General features: G+C 41.5%; 1 protein-coding gene across 2 annotated transcripts in view; it reads left to right on the top strand.

Moving 5' to 3' along the window:
* The window catches only part of plpp4 (phospholipid phosphatase 4), a 239,898-nt gene that overhangs the window by 8,203 nt on the left and 207,821 nt on the right, over positions 1-23,874 (top strand). The window contains exon 1 of one of the 2 annotated variants that reach the window (XM_052027400.1): positions 6,442-6,584. The exons of the other annotated variant lie outside the window; for it this stretch is intronic. The gene's annotated coding sequence lies outside the window, so the exon portion shown is untranslated. Of the gene's footprint in view, positions 1-6,441; positions 6,585-23,874 lie in introns of those variants that run through there. 2 annotated transcript variants of the gene reach the window in all.

The following is a 23,874-nucleotide window of genomic DNA, read 5'->3' as shown; positions in this document are numbered from 1 at the left end:
GGGAGATTTGCATGCCCTCATATATGAAAAAGAAAAAAAAGTTAGCAGAGGGAAACAATAAGTAATTAGGAAAGCAATTGTAATAAAGGCCAATATTCCGAGACAGCTGGAGTACAAGGAGTAATGAAGACTACAGGGCTTTGGTGAGGTCAGATTTGGAGCATGGCATACAGTTTTTATCTCCTGATTTAAGGAAAAATATATTTGCTTGGAGACAGTGCACCTAATAAGTCATAGAGTACTACAGCACAGAAACAGGCCCTTCGGTCCATCTAGTCCATGCTGACCTGATCTTCTGCCTAGTCCCATTTACCTGCACCTGCACCATATCCATCTAAACCCCTCCCATCCATGTACCTATCCAAACCTCTCTTAAATGTTACAATTGAACCCGCATCTACCACTTCCACTGGCAGCTCGTTCCACACTCACACCACCCTCTGAGTGAAGAAGTTTTCCCTCAGATTCCTCTTAAATATTTCATCTTTCACTCTAAACCCATGACCTCTAGTTCTAGTCTCACCCAACCTGAAGAGAAAAAGCCTGCATGCATTCACCCTATCTATACCCCCCATAATTTTGTATACCTCTATAAGATCTTCCCTCATTCTGCTGTGCTCCGGGGAATAAAGTCCTAACCTATTGAACCTTACCTTGTACCTCAGGTCCTCCTGTCCCGGTTCCATCCTTGTAAATTTTCTCTGCACCCTTTCAAGCTTGTTGATATTTTTCCTGTAGGTAGGTGACCAGAACTGCACACAATATTCCAAATTTGGCCACACCAATGTCTTGTACAACTTCAATATAACATCCCAACTCTTGTACTCAATGCCCTGATTTATGAAGGCCAAAGTGCCAGAAGCTCTCTTTACGACCCCATCTACCTGTGACGTCACTTTCAAGGAATGATGGATCTGTGTTCCCAGGTCGCTCTGTTCTACCGCGCAACTCGGAGCCCTAGCATTCACTGTGTAAGTCTTACCCTGGTTTGTCCTCCCAAAGTGCAACACCTCACTTGTCTGCATTAAATTCCATCTGCCATTTTTCAGCCCATTTTTTGAGCTGGTCAAGATCATGCTACAAGCTTTGATTACCTTCCTCGCTTTCCACTACGGCCCCAATCTTGGTATCATCTGCAAATTTACTGACCCAGTTTACCATGTTATCATCTAGATCATTAATATAGATGATAAACAACAACGGACCCAGCACCGATCCCTGCAGCACACCACTAGTCACAGGCCTCCAGTCAGAGAAACAAACATTTGCTACCACTCTCTGGCTTCTCCCGCTAAGCCAATGTTGAATCCAATTGGCTACTGCATCCTGAATGCTAAGCAACTTAACCTTCTGGAGCAGCCTCCCATGGGGGACTTTGCTGAAGTCCATGTAGACAACATCCACCGCCTTTCCCTCATCAACCTTCTTGGTAACCTCCTCAAAGAACTCCATAAGATTGGTTAGACATGGCCTACCACGCACAAAGCCATGTTGACTGTCCCTAATCTATCCAAATACTTGTACATCCTGTTCAATCAATGTTCACTAGATTGATTCCTGGAATTAGGAATGATTAAATGGAATTGAGCAAAAGTCCATAAGTCTATCTATTTCACTTTTGAATATACTAAAAAGCATCCACAGCTCTTCTGAGCAAAGAATTCAAAAGATTCAAGATCTTCAGAAATAAGTAACTCTTACTCGTAAGTGGTCAACTCTTTAACCTAGGGCCAAGCCCCCCCCCCCCCCCCCGTACTAAACTCCCCACCAAGGGAAACATCCTCGCTGCATCTACCTCGTCATGTCCCCTCACAAACGTGTACGCTTCAATGAGATCACCTCTCATTCTCCTTTACAATAATGAGTTGTGATCTGATTGAAACATACAAGCCTCTGAGAGGGCTTGACAGGGAAATGCTGTGGGGAATCTAGAACTACAGAGCATGGCTTCAGGATGTGGAGTTGAACTCTCAAGACTGAGATGAGGCGGAATTACTTCTCTCTAAGGTTTTCAGATCTTTGAAATTCTCTACCCCAGAGAGCTATGGTTGCTGTTGTTAAATATAATGAAGGCTGAATTAGGTTTTTGAATCTTTGAAGATTTTTGGGGAATCAGGAGTTATGGGTCTTGGACAAAGAGATGGAATTAAGGCAAGTCAGTGCAAACTAATCACATAACAGAGCAGGTTGAAGGCACCATACGTCTGCTCCTACTCCCATGTTTTATCTTTTCCTGAAAGAAAAAAATTAAAAAGAACAAGCAGAAGACAAAAGTACTGTAATCTAGTTGTGCTTTGGATGGATGTGTTAGTCCTGGGAACTAATGAGTGAGTGGCAGGGAGACCATGTGAAACGTGCAAACGCTCTTGACACATGAAAGATTGAACCAGCATTTCTGTCCAACATGATCAGCAAAGGCTGAACTCAACTTGTACAAAGTAGTGATTGCTGGATGGAAAAGGTCTGTCTCGTTAGCCTTTTATCATCTTGGTAAATGCATGTAATGGTGTCAATGGAAGTGCTGATTAAGCAGGGTAATCAACTTCTATCCATCGACGACTGGTGTAGAAGTTACAAATAAAAACAGAAGTGGAGGGATCTGAAAACCATGGATCCTAAGACCCCTTTTTTTTTCTCTCAAGCACATTACATTTACCATGTCACAACCCAAATTACTTATTTTCTGTTAATTATTACTTCGCATTTTTACATGTCAAAAAAGCTTAGCATCCTAAAAATGATTGCCTTTTGTCATTGACAGGAATGTGCATGGCAAAAAAAAAATGGCAAGGTAGATAAAAGGTTTTAAAAACCTAGAGAAACTATTTGCTGTATCCTGAAGTAGGACCGAGCTGCTTCATTGTTACCCCTCCTCAGCCTCCATGGTTGAAGGTCAAGTTAGGATCATAAATCTCGACAGTAACAGGTTTGTCATGATGCAAATCACCAGCCTTCAATGACAGAAGCAAGATTCATTTCTGTTAATGGTGAAAATCCAACAATTTTATGACACGCATTTAATCTTAATGAGCAGACTCTTGGCAAGTTTTGTGATTTGGCAAGGCTAATATCTAACCGCCCTGCAGTTTGTGAAGAATTGGAAATCAGGGCATCTATCTTCAGTGCAGATTGCTCAATATTTACAAGTTAATTATGGGGAGTACTATTACTTTGCCGTTACTTTGTCAAGAACTTCTTAGCCCTACATTTTTTTTTCTGTGCTACATTTAAGATGCATGCTCAGGTGGGGAGAGGACTACCAATGAGGGGCAGAGCACCAGCAGTGCCTTGCGTGTAAATTCAAATTTTCTTTGGTGTTCAGCTTTTTCTTGCTGCAGCTGCTCCCTCCAGGATTAATGGACAAACTTGCAGACACTTTACTATTTGGATGGCCTGTTGACTGCTTCAGAGGTAAAAAGGGTCATTATTGCAAGTACATCATGTGTGGATTATGGCTGTTTGATGCTGCAAACAATCCTTTTTCTCCAGAATTTAAGTATTTCAAAATACGTCCTTGCATTGACAGTTCTGATGTGAGAAAAATATGGAAGTAATCAAGGATATTTCAAAGTAAAAAGGAATTTTATGAATTTTATCCTTTCAGGGCTTTGCTTCATTAAGCATCTGTGGTTACTGAGATATACAATTTTCATAATAAAAAATGCATTAAAGGAGTTATTTTAATGTATCCTGCATTATAGTTTTTTAGTGTATTTACCACCTTGTTCCTCCTGACTTCCTACTGACTGCTATTTTAACCACCTGTCTTTTATATTTCATAATTCTTGTCAGAAACAGGCCAAAAACACAAGAATATAAACACATCTGGGTCTCTTGTATGGACACTGGCATCTTAGGAGGATAATTTACATATTGAATGCTCATCTCTGACCCCAAAAAAACATTTGTAGCAAAGCCATCTGGACTGCACTCTCAAAGCTACTGGAAGTTCTATTTAATGAAATGCTCACCTGCTAGTAATAGAATCTCAGACATCTATGTCGCATTGTGTTTGGATTTTCGGGAGAGTTTCCAGCTTTTAGCTTGACTTGTCTGAAATACTCAAATAGAAGACTCCTCCTGGGTATCATTGCAATGTTTGGGTATGCAGTTGGTAGAGCTGCTACCCCACAGCTCCAGCAACCTAGGCTCAATCCTCGCCTCATATCCTGATCGTGTGGAATTTTGCGTGTTCTCCATGTCACTGCGTAGCTTTCCTTCGGGTCCTCTGGTTTCGTCCCACTTCCCAAAGACTTGAGGATTGGTAGGTTCATTGGCTACTGTAAATTGTGCCTAGTGTGAAGGTGAGTGGTAAAATCTGGGGGGAAGTTGATGAGAATATGGGGAAAATAAAAAAAAATGGGATTAATGTAGGATTGGTGTAAATGGATGGTTGGTGGTCAGTGCAGACTTGGTGGGCTGAAGGTCCTGTTTCAGTGATACATCTCCATGTCTATGACTTGGGTTTGGATTTGCCGGAACAAACTGATCTGCCAACAAAATTTATATACACAGATAAACTGGTATATAATGTCAAGCAAATGTATGGGCAAGATATTTAGTACAACCATTGAATAAATGGAAACAGTACACTAACATTATATTATATACTTCCAGCAAGAAGGAAATTTTAGTGCCTTTCACTATTTCAAGACACCTCAAGGCGCTTTACCTCCATTAAGTGCTTTGAAGTCTTTGCCAGGACACTTAGCAACCACTATGCGAACATCAACTGAGAAGTGAAAGGGGAAGTATGAGAGGCAAAGAGAATTTGTGAGAACAGATTAGCAAACAATAAAAAGTGGAATGCAAAATTATTTTGCAAGCATATAAATAACAAAAGGGTGATGAAAGAAGTAGTAGCACTGATTGTAGAGACAGAGGGCGTGGTTGTGGAACTAAATAAATACTTGCATTTATCTTTAATAATGAAGAGGATGCTGCCAATGTAAAAGGGGAACAGTAGAGAAATTAGGATAATACTTCAAAAACAGATAGTTCCTATGTTCCCCATTCCTCATGGGGTATATCCTACATTGGAGGTGGAGGTAACAAAGGAGTCTGCCATAATTTTCCAAACCTTTCTAGTTATGGGAGATCCTAGAGTCAGAATCATACAGAGAAATAGCATGGAAACAGGCTCTTCAGCCCATCGAGTCTGGGCTGACCATCAATCACCCATTTATACCAACCCCATGATAATCCTGTATTTCATTTTTCCTACATTCTTATTAACTCCCCCAGATTCTACCATCCACCTTGAGGATTAGAGGATTGCATACATTCAAAAAAACCAGAGAGAGGAATAAATGTGGCAAATATAAGTCAGTAGGTGTCAGTGGTGTGGAATATCTTTGAGACAATTGTTCAGATCATCCATTACACCAGACTTGCTGGCTGCTCAGCCCTGCTCCATGCTGTTTCATAGAACATTGAACAGTACAGCACAGGAATAGGCCCTTCAGCCCACCTTGTCTGTGCTGAACTCCATGTCAAATTAAACTAAATCGCTTCTGCCTGCACGTGATCCATGTCCCTCCATTCCTTACATATACACGTGTCTGTCTAAAAGTCTCTTAAACCGCTACCTCTGGTAGCCTGATCCAGGCACCTACTGCTTTCCATGTGTGGGGGGGAAAAAAATCCTGTCCCGCACACCTCCCTTTAACATTTCCCCTCTCACCTTAAGTTCATGTCCTCTAATACTTGACGTTTCTACCCTGTGGAAAAGATTCTGACTGTCTACCCTATAAATACCTCTCATAATTTTATAAACAGGTCTCCCCTCAGCCTCCAACACTCCAGAGAAAACAACCCTTGTTTGCCGAACCTCTCTTTATATCTCATACCCTCTAATCCAAGCAGCATCCTGGTGAACCTCTTCTGTACCCTTTCCAAAGCATTCACATTCTTCCCTGTAACAATGCTCCAAGTGCGGCCTAACCAAAGTTTTATATAGTTGTTTCCTAAACAGTGGCCTCAGGTGCAGCCTTCCACTGGGAGCCTACCTTGCAGTAATTAGTCAAGGCCCTGTACAGTATAAGGGTGCCTTGGAACAGTTCTGGCTGCTGGTGAGGTTCCATTCCTTGGTACAGGCTGTGATAGAAATCACTGAATGATTCTAAACTTCTTTGACATTGACTAAGATTCAGTAAACCCAGAACACATATAAGAAATATAAAAATACTCTTTAAAAATATCTTTACATTAAAAAACACTAAAATGCATACTCACACATGAAAAGTTAAAATTATTAAAACTAACAAATGGATGATAAAAACACCACTCGTCTTTCATCTGGCATCCAATGGCAGTCATTTGAAGAGAGACTGCTATACTATTGGCAGGTTTAACTTGGCAGCTTTACACGCAGCAAGTGGGAAATCTGCAGCAGTTCATACTGCTCCATTGGAAGACTCCATTCAGCTTAAACAGGGCAGCCAGCAGTAAGGGAGGAAGATGCCATCGCCAATCTAGACCGTCACCCGCACTGAAAATTGGGACTTCCATGGCGATACATGGTTATATTCCAGCATTAGAGTGGTGATGGGACCGGAAGATCTGCCCCAATAATTTGAGGAAAGGTAAATTATCATTTGGAAAAATAAAAGTCATTAAATGGCAGCTTGCACAATGTATTTAAACACATATCTTAGATGAAGTAATGAAGGATTGATGAGATAGTCCAGTCGATGTGTATCAGGTCCTCAAAGGGCATTTGAAATGAAACACTGCATAATAGATGCTAACAAAATTGAAGCCCCCATGGCATTAGAATTCAGTGGCAGCATTGTTATGAAATTGGATATGAGAAAGCAAAGATAATGATGTATGATTGTTCTTCAAACTGGAAAATATATAATGTTGTCCCTTGGGGATGGTGTTAAAATCACTGCTACTTTTCATGTATATTAATGACCTAGACTAGAGAATGTCATAGTTTGCAAATGATGGGGTAAAACAGCGAGGAGCTTATCAACAGGTCAGGAAAACAGGGGCAGGCTGAAATGAGGTCAAAATTAACAGAAAAGAATATGAAATGACACACATTGGTAGGAAGAACAAAACCCTACAATTATAAGGGAGCACAGGACCAAGGAAACATTAGAGTTTTGAAGGGAAACAAAGACTTGCTGCAGCTTTCCCGGCAGCCAAAGCCAGGGAGGGGTTGCTGCAATGTGCCACCTGAGGTCTAACCATCATCTGGAGCTTGCTGCTTGACTCCAGGGCAAGATTGGCCCTCAGCATCTGCACCAGGTAAGTGGCAGTGTGTGGATCCCAGGCAGGTAGAGAAGGTCCAGCACAATCTGGCCCAGTAATTACTTTCCAAAGGGAGCTGGACAAGTACTTGGAGGGATGGAAATTTACGAACCCATGGTGAAGCATAACTAATTGGAGAGCACTTTTGTGGAACCAGCAGAGGCCTAATGGACCAAATAGTTTCCTGTGCTGTACCATTCTATGATCTGAAGGCCACCTGGATAGCAGGGAGATAATGATCACATAATTTGTGTTGACTGAGGGATAAATATGGGTCTTCGCCACTCCTTTAGGGATAGAACCATTGGATCTTCTCTGTACATCTGTGACTGCAGATGAAGCCTTGCTTTGCAACTAGGTTATCTACCAAGTCCCCAGAGTGGGCTTAAGCATGTGGCCTTCCGACTCAGCATCAAGAATGTTATCAATGAGACAAAACTGCTATCTTTCTTTAGTTGCTTGGAATACAGCAGCTCTAATAGTTAATTGAGTGACTTACTATTTGGTAGAGTCTGGAATCTTGACAGATGATGTTTCAATGTGGAATACGTGAGCCTAAAGAGCCGTAATGTAGTGTTTAGTATCTTCCCCATATAATTGTTTTCAATGTTTGTGTTCCAGACTGCTGGTGTCTATAACTCCTGTCACGTTCACCCTTTTAAAGAGAACATTGTCAATCAATTGGGATTAACATAACGCTGATATGAAAATGATTACATGGAATGTTAATGATAAATCAAATACAGTTTCTGAATTTCAAGGAGTGAATTGACAGCTGTAATCCTTACAGTAAACAATTCAATGTGCAAACATATCAACTCCCTTTATTTTATGTGATCCCCAGTCAAAAGGGAATTTCTACTGTATTGCAGCCACACTGTCACTTATATGTTGTACCTAACAAAGGAGCAGCTTCGATTTTAAATGCCACCTGTTTGAAATTATGTGAAGGTCAAGATTGAAGTTCCTATTTTTGTAACAACTGAGACTGATGGAGTAACAACATTGAAGAGAGAAGGATGAACAATTGCAGAAAACCAGTGCAGTGGCAGTGACGAGAGATGACAGGCCCCAGTATACCCTGTTCTCCTCCTGATCGCTGTCCCTTTTCCCAGTCCTACGTTCTCCCTTCCCCTCCAAATCATAAGGATCACAGTGCCTCCACTTGTAAGCTGGTATAACTCCGCCTGAGCCTCAGCCATGCATGCAACTTCTGCTGCGCCCCTACCCATCCAGCCATCCTGGCACCAAGTTGGTTGTGCCTTCCCTTATTCCCCAACTCTCGTCCCACTGTCTGCACATCATGCAGCAACAGCCACCATGCTCTCTTAAGACTTGGATTAAACATTGAAATCATGGACCAGTTTTAGCACAGGTCTGAGCCCTGATCTGCAGCTGCTTTATTGACATGTCTCCTCTTCCATTTTGCTTAAGGGCACAATTGCCCAGCCTGTGCCATGACAACCACTGAAAGTATTAGAAACATCGTCTTTGTGTTTTCAGTCTGTAATACTCAAAAGTTACTGAATGATCTGTGCCAACCAGGGGCCACTCCAAACTTTGGTTCATGTTATATCAGTTAATCTAGGTGCTAAATTTCAGTTTAGTTTAGGACTTCCTGATAGCGATTCCTGACTCTGTTCCATGATTCATTACTTCTCTCTCTTGGGTACTATTCTTGGGTATCACTCCTTCCCAAGTGCTCCAGGTTCCAGAAGGTGAATGCTCCCACTCCGACACCCACTCTTTTGCATTGAGTAGGTTCATGCAGAGCTTTAGTTTGGATCATTCCCTCCTTCTGATGCCTGGCTCTGCTATTGCAGCCTTCACTCCACCCTGACGCCACAACCAAAAACTTCCAGTCTAACAATCCACTTACCTAGATTCTTGAGACACTCTCCATCTCCCTCATTCCCATTTTTTGAATCTGGTAGTCGAAAATCACAACTGTAAGCAAAGCCAGAGGTGAACCATTAGATTATTTAAATACAAATGCAGTTTGGCTTTAGTCTGGCTGCCTGACAGCTTTTCAAATTTAGTAAATGCAAAACCTATTCAACAAGTAATAAATTTTGCAGACTCCTTACATTGTCTGTTCACATAATTTGATTTAAATTAGCACCAACAATAATTTAATTCAACTTACCTCATTTAAACAGATGTTAGATGCATTAAAATAATTGAAACACAAAATACTCAGACAATGGAAACCTCACTTGAAACAGAAAATGTTGGAAATACTCATCAGGTCAAGCAGCATCTATGAAGGATGAATTGCAGATACACCAAGCCATTGACCTGCCATCAGAACAAGGAAACATTAGACATGTCTGAGGCTTCAAATAAGTGCAGGAATAAAGCAAAAGAGGAGAAAAGAATAAAAAGGGAAGGTCTTTGGCAGGGTGCAAGACATAACTGACACAAACAATGCTGGTAGTCGGGCAAGATAACGGGACAAATAAAGAATCAGAAGATGGGTGAAGAGGAGGAATAAATGGAAATAGCAGAAATGCTACCAATGGTTTCTTCCTGAAAAGAAATAGAAGCCATTGTTATGATCAGAAATTAGTGAATCACTGTTATAAGACTATTGAACAGTTCCCTAGTACATTAAGATGGATTCTTGACCTCACAGTCTACCTCGTTATGGCCTTGTACTCTGTTGTCTGCCTGCACTGCACTTTCTCTGTAACTGTAATACTATATTCTGCATTGTTATTATTTTCTCTTGTATTACCTTACTGGACTGACGTGATGAAGTGATCTGTGTGGATGGCATGCAAAACAAAGCTTTTCACTGTACCTTGGGATATGCGACAATAATAAACCAATTTACCAGTTTACCAATTTAAATTCACTGTTAAGTCTGGAGGCAGAAGATGACTTGCCTCTACTCAAACTCTACTCACTGAGCTTCACTGGAACATATAGGAGGCTAATGACAACCGGCAGAGTGAAAGTGAGTGACCTGATTGCACTTGTGAATTGTATAGAGTCATCCTGCAAAACAGTGACCAAATCCATATTTGTTTTTCTCAATACAAATAAACCCAGCTGGTCACATTCCATTCTATGGTACACAAGCAATAAGCACATAGACCTCGAGAAACAAAGGACTGCAGATGCTGGAATCTACTTGAAAAACACTATGATGCTGGAGAAACTCAGCAGGCAAGGCAGCATCTGTGGAGAAAAGCAGGCGGTCAACGTTTCGGGTCAGGACCCTTCAGGAGTGAAGATAGGAAAAGGGAAAGCCCAATATCTAGGAGGAAAAAGCAGAGCAGTGATAGGTGGATAAAAGAGGGGAGGTGGGGTGGGCACAAGTTGGTGATAGGTAGATGCAGGTAAGAGATAGTGATGGGCAGGTGCGGGGGAGGAGGAGAGAGCAGATCCACTGGGGATGGGTAAAAGGTAAGGAGGAAAAAAGGGGGGTAGAAAAAAGAGAGAGGGTAGGAAAGGGAAGAAAAGAAGAGGCATGGTTGGGGGGTGTGGGGGATGTGATTACTTAAAGTGGGAGAATTCAGTGTTCGTGCCGTAAGGTTGCAAGACAGGAAATGAGGTGCTGTTCCTCCAGTTTGCACTTGGAATTCTCCTGGCAGTGGAGGAGGCCGAGGACTGACATATCAGTGATAGTGTGGGAGGGGGAGTTGAAGTGACGGGCAATGGGGAGGTGCAGGTCGCAGTTACGGACAGAGCGCAAGTGTTCTGCAAAATGGTCACCTAGTCTGCGTTTGGTCTCGTCAATGTAGAGGAGGCCACACTTGGAGCACCGAATGAAGTTGATGATATTAAGGGAGGTGCAGGTGAATCTCTATCTCACCTGAAAGGACTCTTTGGGTCCCTGGATGGAGGTGATGGAGGTGGTGTAGGGGCAGTGGAAAGTTCCCAGGGTGGGAGTGGGATGGGTGGGAGGAGTGAACTAGGGAGTCATGGAGAGCGCCGTCCCTGCAAAAGGCAGAAAGGCGTGGGGAGGGGAAGATATGGTTGGTGGTGAGGTTCTGCTGGAGATGGCGGAAGTAGCAGAGAATGATGTGTTGGATACTTAGGCTGGTTAGATGAAATGTGAGGACAAGGGGGACCCTATTCCTGTAGGGTCTGGGAGGGGTGGTGGAGAGAGCAGAGGTGTGGGAAATGGCAGAGATGCGGGTGCGGGCTCTCTCGACCACAGTAGGGGGAAGTCATGGTTAGTAAAGAAGTTGGACATCCGGATGTCTTGGAGTTGAAAGCTTCATCATGGGAGCAGATGTGGGGGAGTTGGGGAAATTGAAAAAAAGGGATATCGTTCTTGCAAGAGACGGTGGGAGGAGCTATAATCAAGGTAGCTGTGGGCGTCAGTGGGTTTGTAGAAGATGGATAAGGAATCTCCTGAGATAGAGGTGGAGAGGAAGGAGAGAGAGGTGTCAGAGATAGTCCAAGTGAATTGGAGAGCAGGGTGAAAATTTGTGGCGACATTTATGAAACTGTAGAGTTCCGCACGGATGCAAGAAGTGGTACCAATGCAGTCGTCGATATAGCAGAGAAAGAGTTGAGGAATGGGGCCAGAGTAGGCTTGGAACAGGGATTGTGGAATGTTGAAACGATCAGAGAGTCTCAATTTTCTGAGATGGTGGTCAGAGCAGACAGATAGTGGTCAGCACCATAGGCAGAAGGTGGGTTTTACTGGATGTATTGTTGGGTACAGCTGTCCCACTCTACCTGAAGCACATAGACTGAGTAAGTGGGAAGAAACTGTTCCCATTCTGGTGGTGGGGTGAAGAACTAGGGGATGTAGAATGAAGGTGATTTGCAAAAGAATCAAAAGTGACATGAGGGAAGACCTTGTTAACATCAACGGTTAGGGTCTGGAATGCACTGCCAGTGGTAGTAGTGGAGGCAGATTCAAATATAGCTTTCAAAGGGGAACTAGATAAAATCTGAAAGGAAAGAATTGCAGGATCTTGGGGAATAAGGAGGGGAATGTGACTAGATGGATTGCATTACATTGAGCTGGTAGGAAATTGACAGGTTGAATGGCTCCCCTCTGTACTGTGACCATTCTATGGTACACAAGCAATAAAAGCATAAACCTCATGGATTCATACCTTCACATCTGCTTTAAGTTGTTGGGCCTTGTAATCACATTGCTTGTGACTTAAAATAGAGTGACTGTTAAATTGAAAGCAGGTGACCTCATTTATAAGACTTTAGATGACCAACCCACTTCCTGCAAATGGTTCGGTTGTCCATCCCTCATTGGCGTTAAAATTGGAAGTGAAGAATTTAGTTCCTGTTCCAAATTTTTTGTAATTTAGCCAATATATTTTTTTTTGTTCTGACGACACTCACCATCCAGCATTTATAACCTGATCACAGCAAAGCTCAGAGCAAGGATTTTCATTTAGTTTACAAATAGGCCAATTCCACTTTGACTGGTGAATGCAGGGAACTCAGGAATGGACAAGGTTGGTAGTAAATAGTCACACACCTTCCTCCAATCTCAAAGAGGTGCAAATAAAAATAAAAACTTAACCTACAGCAATGGATTTTCAATTTATGCTTTGTAACACCAGACACAGAGAGCTCAGCTTTGTGCTTGATTGCAGTGATTTTTCATGTCATCCACTTTAATATAGGGAAATCACAGATCACATGGTGCTTTGATAATGCATCCATTTACAAATGTACTTCCGTAGAGAATGAATGCCCACAATCCAAATTACGTTCCCTCTGACAAACCTCGATCTCCCCAGAGCTGAGCATGATTGTTGTCTTTATATAGACTTTCAGTGAAATGATGCTTACTTCAGTATCTGGAGAATATTACAGGGTTATGCCCAAGAGAAGTCTTAGCCTTGAAGATTCTTCTGAAAAGGCATGTTCAGAACATATACAGTACTTTTTAAAATTGAAATTTGTAATATATTTCTGAACTCACCGGGTAATAACTGGCCTTCCCATTGGAAACAATACTTCCCCTGCAGATTTGAGGCTGGACAATGAACAAGAATGTACCATGTTTTCATCCAATTGTATGCTATTACTGAAAGCTATCAACAATACCATGCTCCATAGTGAATTGTGGCCCTTGTGCATTTAGTGTACTTACATATATGCTGCAGTGATGTTAACCAATGTGCCAGAGATAACGATTTCAGTCATATGTTCAATACCAATTAACATTACTGTTATGATATTGCAGCAGAACTAGTGCTTAAGAAACAGTGTGATTGTTGAATTCAGGAGCAGGTCTTAAGCAAAGGGTAAAGCTATGCTCCAGCCTAAGTTAGTTATCTCATCCCCATTTAAACTGCTGGCTGGGATTTTGGGAGTGAAATGATGCAATAAGTAAAAAAAAATTGAATTGCATTGAATTATTGAGTGGTTTAGATTTTGACTGATCCTTTCCATTCCATAGTATTATTGCTACAGAGAATAAAATTGAATCTATATTTAACTTGACAACAGAGCTGAACATATAAGTACAGTGAACAATAATTATACGTGCAGAAGTAATGAATATAAAATAGATGATGCTGTTTGATTTCATTATGGAGAATGGAATTTCTACGGTCCAGGAGAAAGCAACTGATAACTTGCTCTCACACTTACTACCCGAACCAGGTGTTTGGGACTATCATATCGTTAAACATAAATTGTGGGATTAACAGTGAAACATTGCGGCTGAGTTGTGGACAAGGCAGACAAAATTGCAGAGAAGTAATATTTACTTGTTGTAATCTATAAAAGTCAGTAGACGTACTGTAGTCTTTTGTGGGGGTAAACAGATTAAACTGTACAAACATTTCTTGTTTAAAATAAGCCACTAATTGATATCTGAGGAGTGTTTACCAAGTGACTGCCTTTTTTTTGTGAAGATCTCCCAATTGGTGCCCTCCAGGGGAGTGATTGGTTTGGTTCACGTGGTCTTTCTCAGAATCAGGTGAGTCTTGGGGATCAGATCTTGGTTGCATGGAGATGGGAGCGGCTGAGAGGGAGGCCAGAGGCCCTAGGAGTGAGAATCATTGGAATCATTGCAGAATTCACAATTTCATCAGTATCACAATTTAGGTAGGCCCTTGTGTTTTGGTAAATATTCTCACTTGTTCCTGGAGCAGGAACGGATTCATTGTAACTCCCTTTTAAGTCACAACTTGCCTTTGAAGAATGCTATTCCTTCAAAGTGAAGCACTCAGTACTGCATCAGCAATTCTTTAACGCCGAGGAAACTGAAAGAGGCAACTTGGGAAAATTCATTAGAGTGGCACACTTTTAAGAGCTAGGGGACTGACTTGATGTGTAAGTTGCAAATTGTGACTGGTAAAATAAACTGTGCCTTGCGTACTTCGAAAGATTTTATTGCGCTTTTCCTAATGCAAAACCCCAAATCCCACAGTACACAAGGGGGTAACATCAATCGTTATGTAAAACATATTTGACACCTGGCTTGTCAATTCCATCAGATTGCATATGTTTCCGTGACTAATAGATGTGACTTCACCTTTTGTGAAGCACTTTGTTAAGCTCCTTCTGGAAGTCTACAGGTTCCCTTCCATCCACTCTGGCAGTCTTCCTCAAAAGACTCCAATAAATTTGTCAGACACGATGTCCCCATCATGAAGCCATGCTGACTCTGCCTGATTAGATTACTAATTTCCAAATGTGCTGCTGTTACTCCGTAATAATTGAATTTCTATTGCCCAGTGTACAGCAAGGGAAACAAGCATCAGGTGATGACAGAGAAGCTCTTTCGAGTCCTGCTGCCAGCATATATCTGATTTTGATGAGGTTCATATTATGGACCCTTTTCATAAAAACTCAAGAAAAAAGGAGCAGTAGGCTGTTCGGCCCCTCAGGTGTAACTTGACATTCAATGTGATCATGGATGATCTGCCCCTGGCCTCAACTCATCTCTGGTTTCATATTGTCCTCTTCACAATCCCCTTCTCTTCTCTTTTTAAATACTCCAGTGATCTAGCCTTCTCAGCTCTACTGGGGAGGGAATTCCAGAGGTTGGCAATTTTGATCTGCGCTCTATCATAGGCATGTCCTCTATTGTCTCCATGCACCCTCTCTCTGCAACTTAATCACGCTTATTCCCTCACTTATCCAGTTTTGATGAAGGGTCCTTATTTTGAACCATCAACTCTGTTTCTCTCCTCACTTGTGTTGCTTGATCTACTTGATCCGTGACCGGTGGTGATCCGCAGGGATCTGTTCTGGGACCACTGCTCTTTGTGATTTTTATAAATGACTTGGATGAGGATGTGGAAGGGTGGGTTAGTAAGTCTGCTGATGATACAAAGGTTGGTGTTGTGGATAGTGTAGAAGGTTGCTGTAGATTACAACAGGATATTGATAGAATGCAGAGCTGGGCTGAGAAGTGGCAGATGGAGTTCAACCCGGATAAGTATGAAGTGATACACTTCAGGAGATCGAATTTGAAGGCAGAATACAAGGTTAATGGCAGGAGTCTTGGCAGTGTGGAGGAACAGAGGGATCTTGGAGTCCACGTCCATAGATCCCTCAAGGTTGCCACGCAGTTGATAGGGTTGTTAAGAAGGCGTATGGTGTGTTGGCCTCCCTTAGTCGGGGTATTGAGTTCAAGGGCCACGAGGTGATGCTGCAGTTCTATAGAACTGTGGTTAGACCACACTTGGAGCATTGTGTTTATTTCTGGTTGCCTCATTATAGGAAGGATGTGGAAACTTTAGAGAGGGTGCAGAGAAGATTTACCAGGATGCTGCCTTGGAGAGCATGTCTTCTGAGGATAGGTTGAGAGAGCTAGGGCTTTTCTCATTGGAGAGGAGGAGGATGAGAGGTGACTTGATAGAGGTGTACAAGATGCTAAGAGGCATAGATCAAGTGGACAGTCAGAGACTTTTTCCGAGGGTGACAATGGCTAACACGAGGGGACATAATTTTAAGGTGATTGGAGGAAGGTATAAGGGGGATGTCAGGGGTAAATTTTTTACACAGAGAGTGGTGAGTGTGTGGAACACACTGTCTGCAGATGTTGTGGGGGCAGATACATTAGGGATATTTAAGAGACTCTTAGGTAGACACATGAATGATAGAGAAATGAGAGGCTATGTGGGAGGGAAGGGTTAGATAGATCTTAGAGCAGGATAAAATGTCGGCACAACATTGTGGGCCGAAGGGCCTGTACTGTGCTGTAATGTTCTATGAGTGCTTCAGCTATTTTCTGTTTTTGTTTTGGATTTCCAGCATTTTCAGTTTCTTGCTCCAAATTCTACTTCTTATTTACTAGTTTGTGAGAGTAAGAGAAGAACCAATCTCATTTTGGGAGCATTAGAATATTTGTGAACTATTGCTTAATTCTCTTTGTATGTATTTTTGGTAATCTTGAACTTATTTCCAATGATCTACTGGGGAAATATTTAACCCCCCCCACACCCCTGCTTCTCCCCCCAAAAATAAATCTGTAGTAAGGTTGCAATATTTTGAATTTGATCTGTTTATCTCTGCTACATAAAGTTAAGTACTTCTGTATTAACAGATACATCACCAATCATTAAATACACACAGTGACAGGAAATTATACTGCTTCTATAAAGTTTTAAAATAATAGAGTTTTTGATTAATCCAGACAGCAACAAGTGGAAATTTAAGCACCAATATAATTGGTTTGAACAACTGCACTTAGGATGCTGTGCTGATATCATTTTATGAAGATTTTTCCCATTCTTTCTCCAATTTATTGACCCATTAAAGGACTTGCAATATATAAAACATGTTAATTATGCTTTGGAAGCATAATTGAGATGAAATATTCAAGAAAAATGTTATCATTTGAATAACATATTTATTCTACAGATATTGGTAGAGAACGAGAACCATGATGATAAAGTATGCAAGAATGAGAGACATGGCAAAATGAATCACCTAGCATTGACCTAGGTGGCAAATACAGACATTGCAAAATTGCTCTCAGCCCAGTCAACCTTTCAAAGTTCTCCTCACAAACATTTGGAGACTCATATCTAAATTGGGAAAGTATTTCAAGCAGTAGTAAAGCTGGTAAAGCAACAGCCTGACATGGTCATACAGAATCATACCATCTAGGCAACCAGCCACACACCTCCACCGCAATCTCAGGGAAATATTCTGTCGACTAGTAGGACAGATCCACCAAAGGTGTCAACACAGTGGGGTACAGACAGGAAGGAGTAGCCTTGAGGATCCTCAACATTGACTCCAGATCCACGAGGTCCCATGGCAGCAGGTCAAACGTAGGCCAGGAAATCTGTTTACTTCCTACTGTCCTCCCTCAGCTGGTGAATCAGTGTTCTTCCACGTGGAACAACACTTGGAAGAAGCACTGTAGGCACCTAGGGCACCAAATATACTCTGGGTTAAGGTCTTCAATGTCTAGTACCAAGAGCAGCTTGGTAACATCGCCACTGACTGAGTTCACTGTATTCTGAAGGATAGAACTGCCTGCCGAGGTCTGCAACAGGTAGTGAGTGAACCAACACAAGGGATAAACCTGTTTGATGTCATCCTCACTGATCTGTCCTTGACATCATTGGTCAAAATGTGGGGATGAATTCCCATGCTCACACCCAAGACTACCTCCATCGTGTTGTGCTCTGGTACTGTCATGCTTAATTGGGATGGACTCGGGACAGATCTGGCAGCTCAAAACTGGGCTGATCCTCATGACCAACAGCAGAGATGTAAAACAGCACAATCTGTAACCTGGTGGCTCAGCAGAGCCCTTGTTTTACTGTTACATCCATCCAGAGGATCAGTGAGGAGTCCAGGATGGAATACTGGGACCAGCATCAGGTCCCAACTTGGCAATGCTGTGATACAGACCATAGAATAATATAGCATGGAAACAGGCACGTCGGCCCAACTCGTCCATGCCAGCCAAGGTGCCCACCTAAGCTACTCCCACTTGCCTGAATTTGGCCCATATCCCTCTAAACTCCTCCTATCCATGTACTTTTCCAAATATCTTTTAAATGTCATTATTGTACTTGCCTCAACTACTTTCTCTGGCAGCTCGTTCCATATATCCACTATCCTCTGCGTGAAGAAGTTGTCCCGGGGTCCCTTTTAAATTTTCCACCTCTCACCTTAAACCCCTGCCCTCTAGTTCTTGATTCCCCAACCCTGGGAAAAAAGACTGTGCGCATTCACCCCATCTATGCCCCTCTTGATTTTATACACCTCTATAAGGTCACCCCTTGGTCTCATACGTTCCAAGGAATTAAGTCCTAGCCTGCCCAACCTCTGCATGTAACTCAAGCCCTCAATTCTTGGCAACATTATCGTAAATCTTCTTTGCACTCTTTCCAGCTTAATGATGTCTTTCCTATAAAAGGGCAACCATAACTGTATGCAATACTCCAAGTGCAGCCTCACCAATGCCTTGTACAACCGCGACATAACATCCTAACTCATTTACTCAATACCTTGACTTATGAAGGCCAGCGTGCCAAATGCCTTCTTCACCAGCCTGTCTACCTGTGACGCCACTTTCAGTGTGCCTGTACTCCTATGTCCATCTGTTTCACAGCACTCCCTAGGGCCCTACCATTCACTGTATAAGTCTACCCTGGTTTGACTTCCCAGGTGCATATTAAGTAGCAAAAGCTGCATGCAATAGACAGAGCTAAGCAATCTGACAACCAACAGATTAGATCAAAGCTGTCATATTTAGTCATGAATGTTCATGGATAATTTAAAAATTCTGGCTGTGAACAGCTCCACAAACATCACCATACTCAACAGAGATGGGTCCCAGTATGTGATTGCTTAGGACAGGACTGAAGCGTTCACAACCACGTTCAGCCAGAAGTAATGAGTAGATGTTCCATCACGGCATCTGTCTGAGATCATCTCCAACACAAAATTCAATCATCAGCCAATTCGGTTCACTCCACATGATATCAAGAAACAACTGAGAGCACCGGATGCATCAAAGGTTATGGGAACAGACATCATTCTGACTTTAGTAATGAAGACCTGTACTTCAGAATTAGCCAACCTCAAGTCAAGCCATTCTAGTACAACTACATCACCTTACAATGTGGAAAACATTCCAGTTACATCCTGTCCACAAAAAGCAGGACAAATCCAATCCAGTTCATTACCATCCACTCAATCTATCCTCGATCATCAGTAAACAGAAGGTGTCATTGACAATGCTGTGAAATGGCACTTACTCACCAATAACCTGCTCACTGACATCCAGTTTGGATTTTTCTGGGACCATTTGTCTCCAACCTCATCATAGTCTTGTTCCAAACACAGACCAAAGAGCTGAATTCCACAGATAAGATAAGTATGACATCAAGGCAGCTTTTGACAAGTGTTGCAGTTAGAAACTCTGGTAAAACTGAAGTCGTTGGTCATCAAGAGAGAAAAAACACACTCAGAAAGATCGCTGTGCTTGTTGGAGGTCAATCCTCCAAGTCCCAGAATGTGATTACTGGAGTTCTTCAGGACAATATCCTAGACCCAACCACCATCAGCTGCTTCACCAATGACTTTTTTCCATCACAAACTTAGAAGTGGGACTTTTCACCAATGATTGCATAATGTTTAATTCCATTTGCATCTCCTACATGCATCACAACTTGGACAACATTCATCCATTGGTTGATAAGTAGCAAGTAACATTTGCACTGCATGAGTATGAGGCAATGACGGTCTCTAACCAGAGAAACTCTAACCAACTACCTTTGACATTCAGTGGCATTACCACCATTGTACATCACCATTAATATCCTGGAGATCACCATTGAGCACAACCTCAACTGGACCAGTCACCTTCGTACTGCACTACAAGATGAGGTCAGAGGCTGGTTTTCCTGTGGCAAGTAACTCACCTGCTCACCCAAAGCCTTTCCACAATCTGTAGGGGACAAATAATGAGTGTGATGGAATGTTGTCTACTTGCCTGGATGAGTGGAGCACCAACAACACACAAGAAACTCAACACTAACCAGACCACTAAATATTCATTCCTTCCGACAGTGGGTGCATTACATACAACCTACAAAGTTACTTGCCTAGGCAGCATCTCCTATATCCATGAACTCCAACACCAAGAAGAACAATGGCTTCAAGCACCACCTATAGGTTCCCCTTCTAGTCATACATAATCCTGTCTTGAAAAAATACTGCCTTTCGTTCATCATCACTTCTCCAAAGCCTACTCAGTGTTACTTTGAGAGTAGCTTCACTGGAATTACTGCTGTGGCTCAACTTATCATCAACTCCTTATTGGCATTTGGGAGTGAGAAATAAATGCTGGCTTTCTCAATGTTGTCCAGATCCCCAAATAAATGTATAAATAAAAAGAAAGCCGGAGGGTGGGTCATTATTCAAGTGAATACTGATTTTATTAAAGAATTGATGATGCTTTATAAGCCAATTTTTTCAGGAAGAAATGTTTGGCAAATATCTTAATTTCTAAATAAAGAACACACTTCTATTATATTTTGCAACTCAACCCAACTTGCAGAAAGGATGCTCAAATTCTTAACTTTTTCCCAATTCCCACTGGAACATTTTCACCAAACGAATCTATCTGTTATATTGCATAGCCCAAGGATGAATGATTATTTTATTACACCCTGACAGTTAAATTAAGGTGCACTCAGGTGACAGAGTGCTAATTTATTTATGCAAAGTGTCTTGATATTGCTATAGAAGCTACAGAAACCTGGTACTTGGTACTGAACAATTTAGCCAGATGAAAATCGAAAAAATACAGATGCTGGAAATCTGAAATAAAACAGAAATAAAAATAGAAAATTTGGAAACATTCAGCAGGTCAGAGTGCATTTGTGGAAAGAGAAACAGTTACTGTTTCCGGTCTGGAACCCTTCATTAGAACTGACAACAGAACTAAAAGAAGGCTTTGATCTATCAAATTAACTCTCTTTCTATTCTCACAGATACTGCCTAACCTACTGTCTGTTTCCAGCTATCTTCATACTTCTTTTCTATTTACTCACTATGGTGAAGGTGGGGGAAGTTGTTGCATTCCTAGTAAACGATCCATATTGTGATTTTCCGTAACAGGAAGCCACAACATTCGCTCACGCATCAAGAAATGTGATTTGAAAAAAAAATTATGTTTATTTATTTACTTTTTTCTCATAAATTTCATAAAAGTGAATCTTTATTCCATATTCTCAATCTTTTGGTGGTGATTTGTGAATTCTGGAAGGGCAAATTTCCGTTACCCAAACTATCATACGTGGACATTGCCTATATTATTAAATTGTCCGTGTACTGAAGTTTAATTTACAGCCCAAATCTTTGAAGCAGGACATCACACAGGAAGCTGCATTGGATTTATTTTTTCCTTCCGTCAATTCAAAATTATCATGCACTAGAACCTGATGGAAACACAGGCTAATAATGGTCAGGCAAAGGCAATAAGGCAAGAAATCTTAATGAACGACAAAACCAACTATGCGTCATTTTAACCAATGAGATTTGAGAAAGCAGAGGACCAGTTGAGAAGAGGAAGATGAACTTATGCCAAGCAGGTATATCGTTCCTAAAAAAATAATATACATGCCAAGGTGGAAATATTCAGTGGATTGGTTACAGGAAGAGGTGATTTGCCAAATGAGGAGAGATTACATAGACTAGGCCTGTATTCTGTAGAGTTTAGAAGAATGAGAGGAGATCTCATTAATATTTACAAACTTCTTACAGGTCCCAATTGAATGTTTGCAGGAAGGATACCAGAACCAGGAGTCACAGTGTCAGACGGTCAAGTAGGTCATTTTGGGTGGAGACGATGAACCTTCAGAATTCTGTACCTCATGGGCTACAGAGGCTCAGTTACTGAGTACATTCAAAGCCGATATCAATAGATTTCTGGATATTAAGGGAATCAAGGAGATGGAGATGGTGCAGCAAAATGGCGTTGTATTAGAAGATCAGACGTGACTGAAGTGAATGGCAGAGCAGGCTTGAAGGGCCAAATTACCAATTCTTGCTCATATTTTGCAGCTTGTAAAAGATAAAAAGGATAAAAAGATTGTATACAAAAAGTTGGGAATGAGATACGAGAAGGAAAAAAATAGATTTTCCATTTAAAAATCTCTAATTACATTTTACCACCTGAAGAAATAAAACCTTCAGTTAAAATTGGGCCAAAGTATTTATTAACAATAACTGTGTATTAAAATGGTACTTAATATGTCAATTACAGGACTTGACTTTCTGTGGTGGGTTTGTGGCCCAGATTTTCCTGAGTGAGGTCTGTTGCATACACTTGCTATCCATGCTCCTCATTCCACTGTAACTTCACTGTATCCGTGATGCTAATGTTGGTGACCCAGACTGGACCTAGAGCCAAGCAACAAGGTTCTGAGCAGTGCTAAGGCCCGGAACAGTGAAACAGAGTAATGTGAATGACCCATCCACAAAACCCCTCTGACTGGAAACAAGCAAAACACTTCCTCAGCTTTTGCAAGGCTTTAGAGAAATCTAAAAACTATTAAAAATGGAATAAACAATTAAAGTTTAAAACAGATTAATTTTTAATGAGTCAAATCAAAACATTGAAAGAGATTTATTAATAATTAAAACATTAAACGCAACGCAAATGATTAAAAAAATGTAACATATCGTGGCCTTCCTTTTCTTCCCCATAATCTTTTAATCCCCATTCATAAATCTTGTACCAGGTCTAATCAGTACGGACACAGTGGCCTCTTTCTGTTATTTAAATTTCCACAATTCAACCAATAAACCAATTTGCAGGTGATGTAAAATTGGTGGTGATGTTAATAAGTGGGTAGCCTTAGGTTACAGAATGATATTGATCAGCTGGGCAGGTCAATGGCAGATAGAATTTAATTCTGATCAGTGTGAGATGATGCACTTTGAGAGGGGGAGCATGTCCAATAAGAGTAGGACATACACCATGAATCATTGGGCCCTAGAGACTATTGAGGAACAAAGGGGCCATGGTGTAGAAGTCCAAAGATCCCTGAAGGTGGCAGCACAGGGTGGTGAAGAAGGCTTATTTTCATTAGCCAGGGCATAGGATATAAGTGCAGTGAGGTCTTGATATACATTTGTAAAACACTGATTAAGCCACAGGTGGAATATTGTGTGCTGTTCTGGTCAGAACAACATAGGAATAATATGATTGCAGTGAAGAGGGTGCAGAAAAGATACACCAGGATGTTGCCTGGGACAGAATGCTTCTGTTATGAGGAGAAACTGGATAGGCATTGTTGGTTTGTCTTGGAGCAAGGAAGCTGAGAGAAGACCTGATAGACTAATAAAATTATGAGAGGCATAGTTAGGATAGATAGTTAGAAACTCATCCCCATAATGGAGATCTGTAGATGAATCAGAGGGTATCAGAATTATAGATTTAAGGGGGGAGGGGGTGAGAAAGAGGTTTAAATAGGATCTGAGAAAAAAAAAGTTCACCCAGAGGGTGGTTGCAGTCTGGAATGCTCCACCCAAGAAGATGGTGGGCAGGTACTCCCAGGACTTTTAACAGGTATTTGGACAAGCACTTGAATCACCAAGGCATTGAAGTCTATGGACCAGGTGCTGGTACTTAATGGGTAGGTACTTAATGGTCTGCAAAGACATAGTGGATCAAAGTGCAGAAACAGG

Source organism: Pristis pectinata, chromosome 12 (genome assembly GCF_009764475.1).
Source record: "Pristis pectinata isolate sPriPec2 chromosome 12, sPriPec2.1.pri, whole genome shotgun sequence".
NCBI classification, from domain to species: Eukaryota; Metazoa; Chordata; class Chondrichthyes; order Rhinopristiformes; family Pristidae; genus Pristis; species Pristis pectinata.
This window is presented reverse-complemented; position numbering and strand designations above follow the sequence as displayed.